The 12009-nt window shown below is 40.7% G+C and overlaps 1 protein-coding gene across 1 annotated transcript in view; it reads right to left on the reverse strand.

Moving 5' to 3' along the window:
- LOC26531876 (uncharacterized) overlaps positions 1-12009 on the reverse strand; it is a 97878-nt gene that overhangs the window by 48277 nt on the left and 37592 nt on the right. The window contains exon 3 of the mRNA XM_032439742.2: positions 8050-8160. The gene's annotated coding sequence lies outside the window, so the exon portion shown is untranslated. The remainder of the gene's footprint in view (positions 1-8049; positions 8161-12009) is intronic.

Here is a 12009-nt window from a genome sequence, read left to right on the forward strand (position 1 = left end):
TCGAGTCTGGCGCCTTCTACTTTTGTGGCAAATTAATTTGGCAAGTGCAATAAAACTTTTGCAGCAGATTTGGCCATTATTCAATGCCTTGTAAATACCGACAACTTCTGAGTGGAGTTGGGGCAGCGTAACCTGCGAATGGGCTGCCTGTTATAGATTTCCCCCCCCCAACCCAGCATCGGCATCATGTTCGTGTAATAACCAGGCCATTAAATAAATTAGTCAAATGCTTTTGGTTGCCAGTTTGGATATTACCACAGTGTGGCAATAAATGGGGCTGGCGTGTCTTAAATGGATCTGTTGGCCATTCGCAGATGGGGCATAGTCAATACTTAAACCCTTTTGTGCTCATGGTCAGCCTCGATTGGCTGAGTTGCGCGTCTTACCTGCTAAATCCTGTACTGTATTTTAAATCTAACTGCTTTACAGTTTTCTTTTCTGCATGAGCGCAAAAACAAAACATTTGTTATTCAGGATTTGCCATGCAATGTTCTACGTAATTAAACCAAAGTGCAACAGCTAAAAGAAAAACACAAGGCACAACGAGAGCTTCACTTCGGGCTATCGAAGTTTGAATACCCTTGCAGGCAAATTGCTTGGCAAAGCTATGTTCGCATCCCACTTACTGCAGGAGCACAATGATATAGTAGATCGTTCAGAATGATTGCTGTGTGGACAAGAGAATATACGAAAGTTTTTTGTCCAACTATATGGTAAAGTAATACGATATAGACTAGCTTTCGATCACATAGATCCAGACAACTTGCACCCAACACTCCACCGACTCGCATTTCAGGCTTTCCCCAGTCAGAGTATAACAAAACGAAGAGTAAGGATACACTGGCGGGGGGAACAAAGCGGAGCATATTTTCAAAAACAGATTGAATGCTATAAATCGCAGCTGAGCCGCATCATGTCGAGTCGAGTTGAAAGGACGCAGAATCTGCTGCTGTTCGCCTCATGTGGGCGATGTACGCACTGAGCCCGGAAGCTGTAAGCGTTGCAATGAGCAATAATTGCGCTTTGACACTTGAGCGGGCAGCGCTCTCAGCTGACCCCACACCCCATGCAGTGCCTGTATGTGTGCTTGTGTGTGTGCCTCAAATCAACCCTGAAATTCATAAATGACAACGGGCAGGGCAAGACAATGGACGAGTCTACCCCGCAGCCGTCGACGCAGGACTCACTAATAAATCCTTGTCACAATATCCTTTTGTTTTGCCATTTTTCGAGGCCCTAGTCGAGTAGCTGCAGCCAGCACCCAGAAGCCCTATACCAGGCGCATTATCCTTTTTGAATTTACAGCGCAATAATTCAAAACACATTCGTCGACTGACAGACATACAGACAGACAGACAGAAAGAGAGACAGGCGGACGGACACGAGCGGGCATCAGGGCTGACGGCCTGGAATGGGCCGAGGCTTGCAAGTCTGCCAGACTTGTCTGCCGCCCCTCAATGATTAAAGTCCTGTCGGCACGCAGCGCCATATGCTTCCCGGCGGCCTCGTTCTCAGCAATGTCATCTCAGAGATTAATTCGCCGCTGGTTTTAGTGGCAGCTCGTCTCTCTGCCTGTTGATTGCCATTGTCTCGAGTCCCTGCCAGGGCCATTGTCATTGTTATCAGCTTCTCCAAACTTATAAATAGCAAGGGTGTGTATGAGAGAGAGAGAGAGAGAGAGAGAAGAAGTACGTGGAATAGGAATGCTCTCTAAACTGAGATCCACGAACGAGAACGGCTGCAATAATAGAGCGCCAACGATCGGCCTTATGGGATAAAATATAATCTGTAATAAAATATTTTTTCCTATTTTATATTGCTGTGAAATCTTTTCTTTTCCATGAAGGTATAAAATGTCTATCATAAATTATGTTTGGGACTGTTTTTGCGTCGTAATTTTATACATTTTTAGACACAATTTCATACAACATTTTTGGGGTGTTTATTAGGGAACTCCTTTAACATAGTTTTTGATATGTACAATAAGCTTAAACGTGTGCCATAATTGTTTAAATTTATCAAAATAGGTATACAAGGTGGACTTTATATATTTTTTGAGTTAGTTAACTTTTAAATCAAATCTCATGCCGAAAATATCCAATTTCTTGTCAAGCTATAATTGAGCTCATGTTTTAGCTTCCAAATAGAAGAAGAGTTTTTATGAAAATACTTTTGGAGGGTACTTTCACTCTGTCGTGCCATGTGTAACGCATGAACCTAAATTAAGTTTTAAGACTCAAGGATTATGTCCTAAATTCTTTGCTTCGGTTCATTATATCATATAGCTGCCATAGGATTTATTAAACGAAACTTAAGCCCTTTTGTTTTTTTTAAATATTTTAGTCAAGCTCAGCAATTGCGAGCTTTACAATCAGTCATTTGCCTGCAAGGGTATTTAAACTGCGGCTAGCCAAAGATAGACATTTGTTTTCGTTTATCTCTGACCTCAGACGCAGAAATTTCTAATGCATTGCAAGCAATTTATATTTGAAAATCCTAGAGACGAGAGTTTAGTCAATTTTCCATTCAAATTTAAATAAAAAGTTGAATAAGAGAAATAGGAAAATGAAAATGTAGAAGAGAGAGATAAATACATACTGAAAATCATGTCGGGAAAATATAACAATATAAGTACATAAACGGCCCATTTTAGTTGACTCGACTTTGCAGCCAGAATAGCATGAATGCTTGAAAGAGGTGGGAAAGAAGGGCTGGGGCGGAGGCAGGGGCAGTGCAGTGGCAGTGAGAATGCAAGTGAATTCACTTGTAAGGCGCAACAACAGGAACAACAGCAAGAGTAACAATTTAAACACTTATTCACACACACACACACACACTCACAATCAGACAGAGCACTCATAAGACACTGTGAGTATACTTGAACTTTTTGTTTGCACCACGCTTTGCAACGCGTTGCAAACGCCTCGCCTCGCCCCGGCCCGGCTCGGCTTGCCTGGGCATGTGTGTGGCAAGTATCTAGCGAGTGCAGAGCTAAAGCAATACGTACACAAATATCCACAAGTTCTACGAATTTCACACACACACACACACATAAGTACAGTCGGTACATACTTAGGCAAACTTGTGTGTGCTTAATTCCATTTTCATTTTCATTTCAGTCGGCGGCAGACAAATGCAGACAATGTTGAAAGGGAGGTGTGGACCGGGCAGTGTATGGAGGCAACGTTTTGTTTGAGTTCTTGAGGCATCCTTTTAGCCCAGTGCCTCAGTAATGTGCGCATCCGTTCTCGCTCGCTTGGCATGCGCCCAATGTTTGTCTGCTTTTGGGCATTTTGGCCCTGGGGAAATGGGTCAGCGAAAAAGCAGCAGCGCATAATTTAATTGCCAGCATTCGCAGCGGCAACTGCAACTGCAACGTATTTCCAATTACAAAATTCAAACTTTATGCGAATACTTAATAACTAAGCAGCAGCCCAGGCTCGCGTTTGTCACTGCCACAGGCCACATGCCATATGCCACACGCCACACCCCGCCCCCACAAACCTTTCTGATCGTAAATCATGGGAGTCAACTTAAAAATAGGCGCCTCCTGACATATCGGCGCGATTGTCAGTCATCGGGCAGGGCATGCGCTTAATTGCCGCACATCTGTCTGGCCCAATGCAGCAGCAACAGCAGCCGAGATCAGCTAATACCCCACCCCCTTTCCTCTGCCACATATTCTACACCCTTCCCACACATTATGTGCGTGGGTATCCGCCTCGCACCCCAGCGCCCCTCTTCAAATGAATTTATGACAACTAAGCATAAATAATTCAATTCGTGCGTGTTTACAACATTTATTAAATGAAGTGTTGAAGTGGGTGAGAATTACGCCCACACACACACACAAGAGCGCACACAAGCGCACACAAACACACACGCACACACTCGCAGCTACATCTCCTACATGCGCGATTCTCTCAATAAATTTTTTGAAGGGGCAGCCACAAAAAATATAGCTCGTTGTTGTAGCTTGCTCTTGAAAAAAAAAGCAACGAAAACCAAAAAAAAAATGGGCAAAGTCGGTTTTGTAGCTGGGACTTGCGGCAGCAGCAGCAGCCTTGCCTCTATCTATCCATCAAATGAGTCATAAGTGTTCAGACTTCCGCCTGTCTAGGGTTCAAAAAACTTCAAATTCCAAAAAAAAAAAAATAGAAAATAAAAATACACACACCGATTTGCGGCGCAGATTTGTGTAACTATTGCTTGAAGCTAAGGTTGTTGCCATCATCAGGTATTCAGGTATTTCAATCGCCTCTCTCTCTCTTTTTCTCTCTCTCTCGCTCTCTCTTATATAGTTGGTTTTGTGACCTTTTGATTGGGTTTTCTATGCTTAACACAAGCCTGTTGTATCTTCAATTTAACAAAATTGTATAATTTTTGCTTTTGTTAATAAATTGTTTGAGACAAACAACTTGATTTGTACTTATCGATTGTAACTTTTACAAATGTATCGATTAAGCGCTCGCAATTCACATTACTTTCATCTCGAAGAGCTTTCTTAAAGTTTCAATTCATCTTTAACATACCTCTTCCCGTCTAAAGTGGCTTTCGTATAACTCATTCAATCTCTAATGTGTTTTAAATCTATTTTGTTTTCGATTTGTTACATTAATTTCTAAACGATTTATTATTTTATTTGCTTTTAATTCTTCGTTCTCGCTGAAAGCTTCATATACTTACTTTTGTCATTAGTTCATAAAAAAGCCTTAATCTCCTTAATTACATAAAACTCGCTTAAACTGCTCTTGCTGCTAAGTGCTCAAAGTTTTTGCTTTGCTATAATTATAAATTTTCTAAAAGTTTGTTAAACATCTTTAACCATAATTATGTATTATATATTAAAATCTCTTTAGCTATTTGATAATATTGTTCTTTAACTTTCCAGGTCAAGTATTTTTGGTCTTATAGTTTTTCTTTACTTTCTTTCTTTACACGTTAACTATTTTTCGCTCATGGTCAACTTTATTTGCAGGCTCCTTGGCTTTGTGCAACCGCCCGGAGCTTGGCAACTGTCCATATGTGGGCATCTGTTGCTTTGGCCAATTTATGATGTCAGCTACTGTAAAACCCGCCATGTCAACTGTCGACAACAACAAACAGCATCAACAACACTAAAACAAACAATGGCAAAACTATTTAAAATAACAACAGACAAGTCGTTAACGTCATGGAATTATAATTAAAAATCTGAACAAGCCGTCGGCTCTGGCAACGAACTCTCCGCTCCTTCAATTATACGTCGCCCCCGTCTATTAAACAACATTATTATCATCGTCGTCATCATCGTTATAAACATTGTGGTTTGTATATTTGATAATTGACTTGGGCTTAACGCAATTAACAAAGCGTACGATTGAAAAAATATATAAACTCCATCAACGATATAATGATAAAAAATTAATTTAACATATAAAAAAAAAAAAAAAAATAAACAACAAAAGCAAAAACAAATATATATAAAAATTATGCATTGTACAGATAGCAACAACACACATTTGTTGTCATTTATACATGGTCGTATTTAAAAAGTAATATAAACATTAATAAGTTAATAATCGTTCACAAAGCGTTGCCGCCAGAGGCTGCATAATTGATGTGACTTCTATTTGGAGGAGGCTGTTAATAGTTTGCATGAATCGGAATTATTGGATGACGAACAGATCCCATTGCGTTGATAATGCCAATGATAATATTCAATATGAATATTGATGATATCGTGTGATTACAAATACAACAGCAGAAGAACAAAAAAAAAAAGGGCGAACAAAGAATTTGATTGACTTTTTTGATTGACCAAGCTGATACGCTAATCTTTACATAAACACAATCAATCGACAGTTTTCACATTGCGGAAAACAAACGCGTTTCTATTGAGCAACAACGAAATCGAAAACGAAAACTTGAGCGCAGCGCAACTAACCATGAAAATCAAATAATCAAAAACTAAGCTGTACGCTCTGGTCCGGCCGGGCCAGGCCAGGCGAGGGCATTAATTACCTACAACATTTTTCGTATGCCCAACTTCCGGCAGATGAGCGACGACTACATCTAGCATATAACTATGATTATGAGTATGTTTACGATTATGATCATCGGCAAGTGGACTTTGGCTGCGATGCTCTCCCCAGCTAGACCAGCCGGATGGCAAACGTAATTGCTGGCCATTATGGCCAAGATGTATGAAAAATGGTTGGCAAAAGTTTGGGCCAAGCGACGCGCATACAACACGAGTCGCGAGTGCAAACATGACGAAAACAAATATAGCAAGAAGGAACGACTAAAAATGGTAAGTCGAAGATTTAATACACTTTCAAATCAGTTTTCCATTTAAAAACACATTTCTTGTGTGAGAGTATATAGAGCTATATAGATATATGATGAGTCTAATGTGTATACGAAATCTTGAAAAAAAAAGCCAACGATATATTTGATCCTACCCAAGCAGCTATAAGATATAGTGATCCGATCTGAACGCTTTCGGACAAACAGACATAGGCATATCGATCCGACCATCGATACTGATATACCTTTTAGACGTCACGAATGCCCTCTGAACGAGGGTATAACAAAAATCTGTGTATACACACCATTTAATTATGCGCATAAAGCTAATTAATTAGCGCCAGGCAATCTGCCGTCGCGACGCAGTCCATGACAAATCAGATAAGAGAGACAGGTGTGCAATAGCACGAGCCAGCTAACTTAGTCTCACATAAAGCCAGAGCCATGATTCAGCCAAAAGCCAAACTGCATTTTAATTAAACATCGCATTGGAGCCACTCATAATATATCATATTAAATAATTGCGGCGATAGTATGCGATATATAGAATATATATATATATATATATATAAATACATATTTATATATATATATATATATATTTATATAAAATGTACGACTAACCTATTCGCAATGGTTATAATGGAGAAAGGTTTTTTTTTAGATGTTCATGTTATTGTAATATAAAGCTCCTAATAGATGTTCATTAGCTGCATATTAAGCGATGATCTAACCACCAAGCAGTTAATTATTAACATTGAAAGATGGTAAACAGCTGAATTATTCATGGCCAAATCTCAAGATAAACCATTGTCAAGGCTTTCATGTTATTAAAGCTCCTTACAAATAAACTTAGAAGTTGAGCTCATCGCCAAGCTTTAAAGAATCATAGAAGCAGAAGAGTCTATGAGTTGCTCTTGCCTGGGCTCATATTTCATTTCGTGGGGTTGCCAAGTATTCTAATAATTTGCTTTCTGTCGCAACAACAAGACTTTCTGAGCTTTCTACACCCACTTTACACCTATTAAAATTGTTGTTCAGCCAATGTTTCGAAACCATATTCTGTTACCTGATTGTTTAACCTCATGCTTCACTCCTGTCACTCACAATTACCTAGAACTAGTTTTCGCATTATTATTGTTCTGTAAAGTAAAGTTTTATGTCTATTTTCCATCAATGGTTTTATAGTATGCTTGATATATATATTCACTAGGGTTTCCAAGACTCTATTCCCATTTTAACTTTTATACTCTTAAACAGACTGTTAACTTGTGCCCAAGCTCCGAGTTGTGCTCAACACTAAAATTCATAGGCTAGCTGTGAGCGCAACTGTGAGAAATTCATTGCGATGCAAATGAGGGCCGGATGCGATATTAATTAAATCTTTGTATAAAACAAAACTTTAGCTCTAGATTTGATTACGTTTGGTGTGAAGAAGAAGCGAAGACAACTTTTCAATTTACTGTTGTCAAAGAAGTGAATACTGGTCCCCCAACCCCTAACCGTGCCCGGTGACTCGTCTTGCCAATTTATTTTCATTGGCAAACATTTCGCCAAGGATACTAGATCCAAAAAATAAACATATACACAATCAGTCGCTGCCCAATAACCCCTCCCCTATTTATATTCCATAATGTAAGACTGAGTATTTTTGGTGTATATTTTTTTTTTTATTTTCTTGCTGATGGAAAGTTGGAAATACTCTATAGCTGTAATTTTGGAGCCTACCCCTAATAGACTTTTAATTACCCAGTTACGTACCTTTGTGCTCTGTTCTGCTGGCGCTTCGGGGGCCGTGTTGATTTTTGCGCAATGACAGCATGAAATTACCATTAATTTTGGGCCCTGCAAATGGCGAGACGGAAACAGAAGCTGAAAACAAAATAGATTAGCATTAGCACAAGTATTCTATGTATATATATATTATGTATACATTTATAGGTACAGAGATTTGCATGAGACAGGACTGAGCAGCTATAGCCAGCAAAAAGAGAAAGAAATGGCGATAGTAAGAGTGAGTGCGTTGGCTATATATACATTTATAACTATACAAGTAAGTCGCGTAAATGCCTCGATTGCATGTCAAGCTGGCATTAAGTGCCACCCCGTAAGTGCCTCAATCAAGGCGGACTCGCCCCAGCGGGGCGCTCAAATTGAATAGACAGGCGACACTTGATATGGCGCAAGGCAACAGGACTATCTATCTATAAGAATTGACAACTAGCTGGAATTATTTGTCACACAAAATTAGCGTCGAGTTCTGAACAACTCGAATTGAGCTGAGATTTTTTCTAGCGCGCGCATCATTTGTCAATGCGCACCAAATAGTCAAGTGACAGGCAACAATAAAAACAATGCGACAGGGGAAATTGTTATGGATATCCAAGGGTGTGGAAGGGACGTAGAGGAGGGGGGATTGGCGGTGTTTAGCGTGTTTGAGCGAGCGACTTCTCCAAGGGTGTGTGATAAGTCGCGGGCTATTGACAGGAAAAGGCACACAGTGCTAATGTGTTTGTATTTGTGAAATTGAGAGATTTACATGAACTCAACGCTTGCCGATTTCGTGGGCTTCATTAGCATAGCGAATGTCAGCTATTGATATGCATAACGAGTGAAAGATAAGCTTTTAAATCGCATTTAATACCCTGGACTAGAGCTCATTTGTGCCCACATTAACCTATGTTGCTGTCAGAGTTAACGGCTGCTTTAATACATTGTTAAACTGGTTGGGCATTTGTATTATTCTCTACAGCTTATGACCTGTTGTTATATTCAGGACAGGATGAGATTGTAGCGTTGCCATTTTTTACTAAAATGCCCATTTGGCAACACCAATCTTGATAAAAGATGAGAGCATTTAAGTTCTGGTCAAGCAACTGGAAACCTCTCGTCAATTGAACTGCATTTAATTCAACATTTAACTTCCACTCAAAGTTAAACTGTCGAGTCAACGGACATGAACTTTGACAGGAACATAATAAAAAGGACACTCAAATATTGTGAACTCAGCTCTCAGATTTCAACTAGAGCAGCCGCCACTTGAAGTGCCACTTGAGTTAATGCGCTCGGCAACATTGCAAGAGCCATTAGCCAAATGTCTGTTAGCCACCAAGTGTCATATGTTGCTCGCAATCTCAACTAATTTTGGCAGCTGCTTTCAATCAAGCAACACTCAACGATTGTCAATTGTATACCGCTTGTCAGTTGTCGCACAGCCAATGTTGAGTGTTTCGAGTTAACCTGCCATTTGAATACCAATTTCAATTTCAATTTCAATTTCAATTTTAAATTCAATTCTCAAAAATCAAACCAATTCCAATTGCCAGCCGGGCAAGTGACCCAACTTGAACCGCATACAGATTGATACTTGAATGCGTTATGGCCAAAAACATACTCGTATTCGAAGCGCGGCCCAACTGACATTTCAATGGCATTTTGTGCGCGTCATTTGGGTTTTTCGGCTTTTCGCCTTAATATTTGTTCAGTTCATTTTTTATGGTTTTGTTTGCTTGTGCTTTGCATACTTGAGCAGCTGCTGGCACTGGACGGGGCAGAGTTGGAGCATTAGGTCAAAGCAATGGCCATCCTTGCATTTAACCCTCACCCCCACAATTATGAACAGCAATTGGAATGCAGCTCTACGTTATTTCTTTTTTTAATGTTTACCTTTTTTGTATGCCGCGCGGCACGCGTACAATTTATATAAAATGCCCTTGAATCGCATAGTACGTAGCGTATTTTGTTATTTTTTTTATTTTTATAGATATTTATGGTGAGCTGTTAAGCGTTAAGTTTTCAATTTCAATAATATATTTATAGCCAGAAGGTCGCACGCAGGCGTTGACAATTATAGCCCGGCCCGCAGCCCGGCATTACCATAACTAAACTATCGAAAATCGGCAAGGCAACATAAGAGTTAATGAGCGGCAGCTTAGCAGCAGGCAATGGCTCATAAATCATATTTAACATATCTAAATACTTTATGTATTATGCATTTAATTAGAGCGATATAAATTACAATTGAGCTGAGCTTGAGTACCCCACTTGGGCGACATTCCATGGCAGGCCGCCAGTGGGCTGAGAACTTGTTCAAATTATACGTTATATTGAACTAACATTGTCACAAAGATAACGATAGCCAGCCACGTCATAGCTGACGAAGTGCAGGCGACACCTATATCCGACTCCGACTCAGACTCCTGTTCTGATTCCGATTCCATGCGCATATTATACAAAATGTTGCCGGGGCTATGCCTGGGGCAGTGCCAGCTGCCATTCAATTAGAATCTTGTCAACGCCCTGCGCACCGCAGTTGTTAACAGGCAGCTAGGCAGCCAGCCAGAGTACCCAGGACATCTATTGAATATGTTGTGCCCCTCTCTGAACCATTGCCGTCTTCCCGGTCTCGAGCTGGATGTCGTCCATTTTTCGTATGACAAAGCGTGCCATTGTTGATCTCCTGCCCAGGCACCACGCCGTCGCCGATGTAGTAGCAGCCCATCAGCAGCTACCACTTAACCAAGGCAAGCATCCATCCATCCACACTCAAACACACACACAGACACGCCCACATAGCATCGCAGAGCAGGCACAATGGGTGAGCCTGTAACACTCAATATAGATCCAATGGGGCCTGTGCACTAGAAGTGCATATTGAGGAAACTTCATTAAAGTTTCCTATCGAAACAATATTTTAAATGATCGTTTTTCAACTATCGTTTAAATGTGCTAATTTTTTATGCTTTTCGATGCGTTTTTCTTTATCGATAAGCACAAAACTTATGAGTATTAAATTCATATCTATTGATTTCTACAAAAACTGTATTTACCCAGTTATTGATAATTGCATTGCGATTCATTTCAACGCTAACAGCAAATATCGACACACGCATTTATCGCCAAGCGATAAGTTATCGGAAATCACATTTTAAGTAAAACGATATATCAACGATAATAATATTTATCGTTAAGCGATAGGTTAATTTACATTTATAGCAAGAACTAGTTTATCGATATCGACATTTATCGCTCAGCGATATGTAATCGATAGCCACATTTATCGACAAGCGTTCTCTCAGTTTTCATAACTCTGTGCATCCTTGAAGCTAGCTGGCTTCTCCCATGGTGAATTTGGCGTCGGAGTCGCCGTTTGCTGACATGTCAGAAATTTTAACTGGCAATTTGCAGGAAAACGCACGCGACGCACGTACAACACGACCAGACACGGCCAGCCGGCCACGTGGACTGCTGCAGACGGGAGGGACGGGCATCGGGAGGAGAGGAGCGCGCGCACAGGAGCCACAAAAGGACAATCTGACAGGCAGACAGGACGAACGATTGGGTAGAGCGGGAGAGGCGGCGTGGAACAGACAGGCGAACAGACAGTGATACAGAATCAGCAGCAACGTCCTCAGCAATTTCCATGAGCGTGTGTGCCTGTGTGTGTGTGTGTGCCTGTGTGTGTGTGCATGCAAGTGTTTTCTTGTTTTTGTTGCATAGAACATGGCACAATATGTTGCCATGTCTGCCACTCCTCAGCTGCCGCCCCCAGCCACGCCTCGCCTCGCCTCGCATCGAGTCTAGCTGCCACTTGAGTGTGTGGCGCTCTCTCTCTCTGTCTGTGTGAGTGTGTTTGGTGAACATTTTCGGTAATGGTGTCAAAATAATTTGGGTTGTCATTTGTTTTGTCGGCCACCCAAAAAGGTAAGCCATATAAGCAAG

This window comes from Drosophila virilis, chromosome X (genome assembly GCF_030788295.1).
Source record: "Drosophila virilis strain 15010-1051.87 chromosome X, Dvir_AGI_RSII-ME, whole genome shotgun sequence".
NCBI classification, from domain to species: domain Eukaryota; kingdom Metazoa; phylum Arthropoda; class Insecta; order Diptera; family Drosophilidae; genus Drosophila; species Drosophila virilis.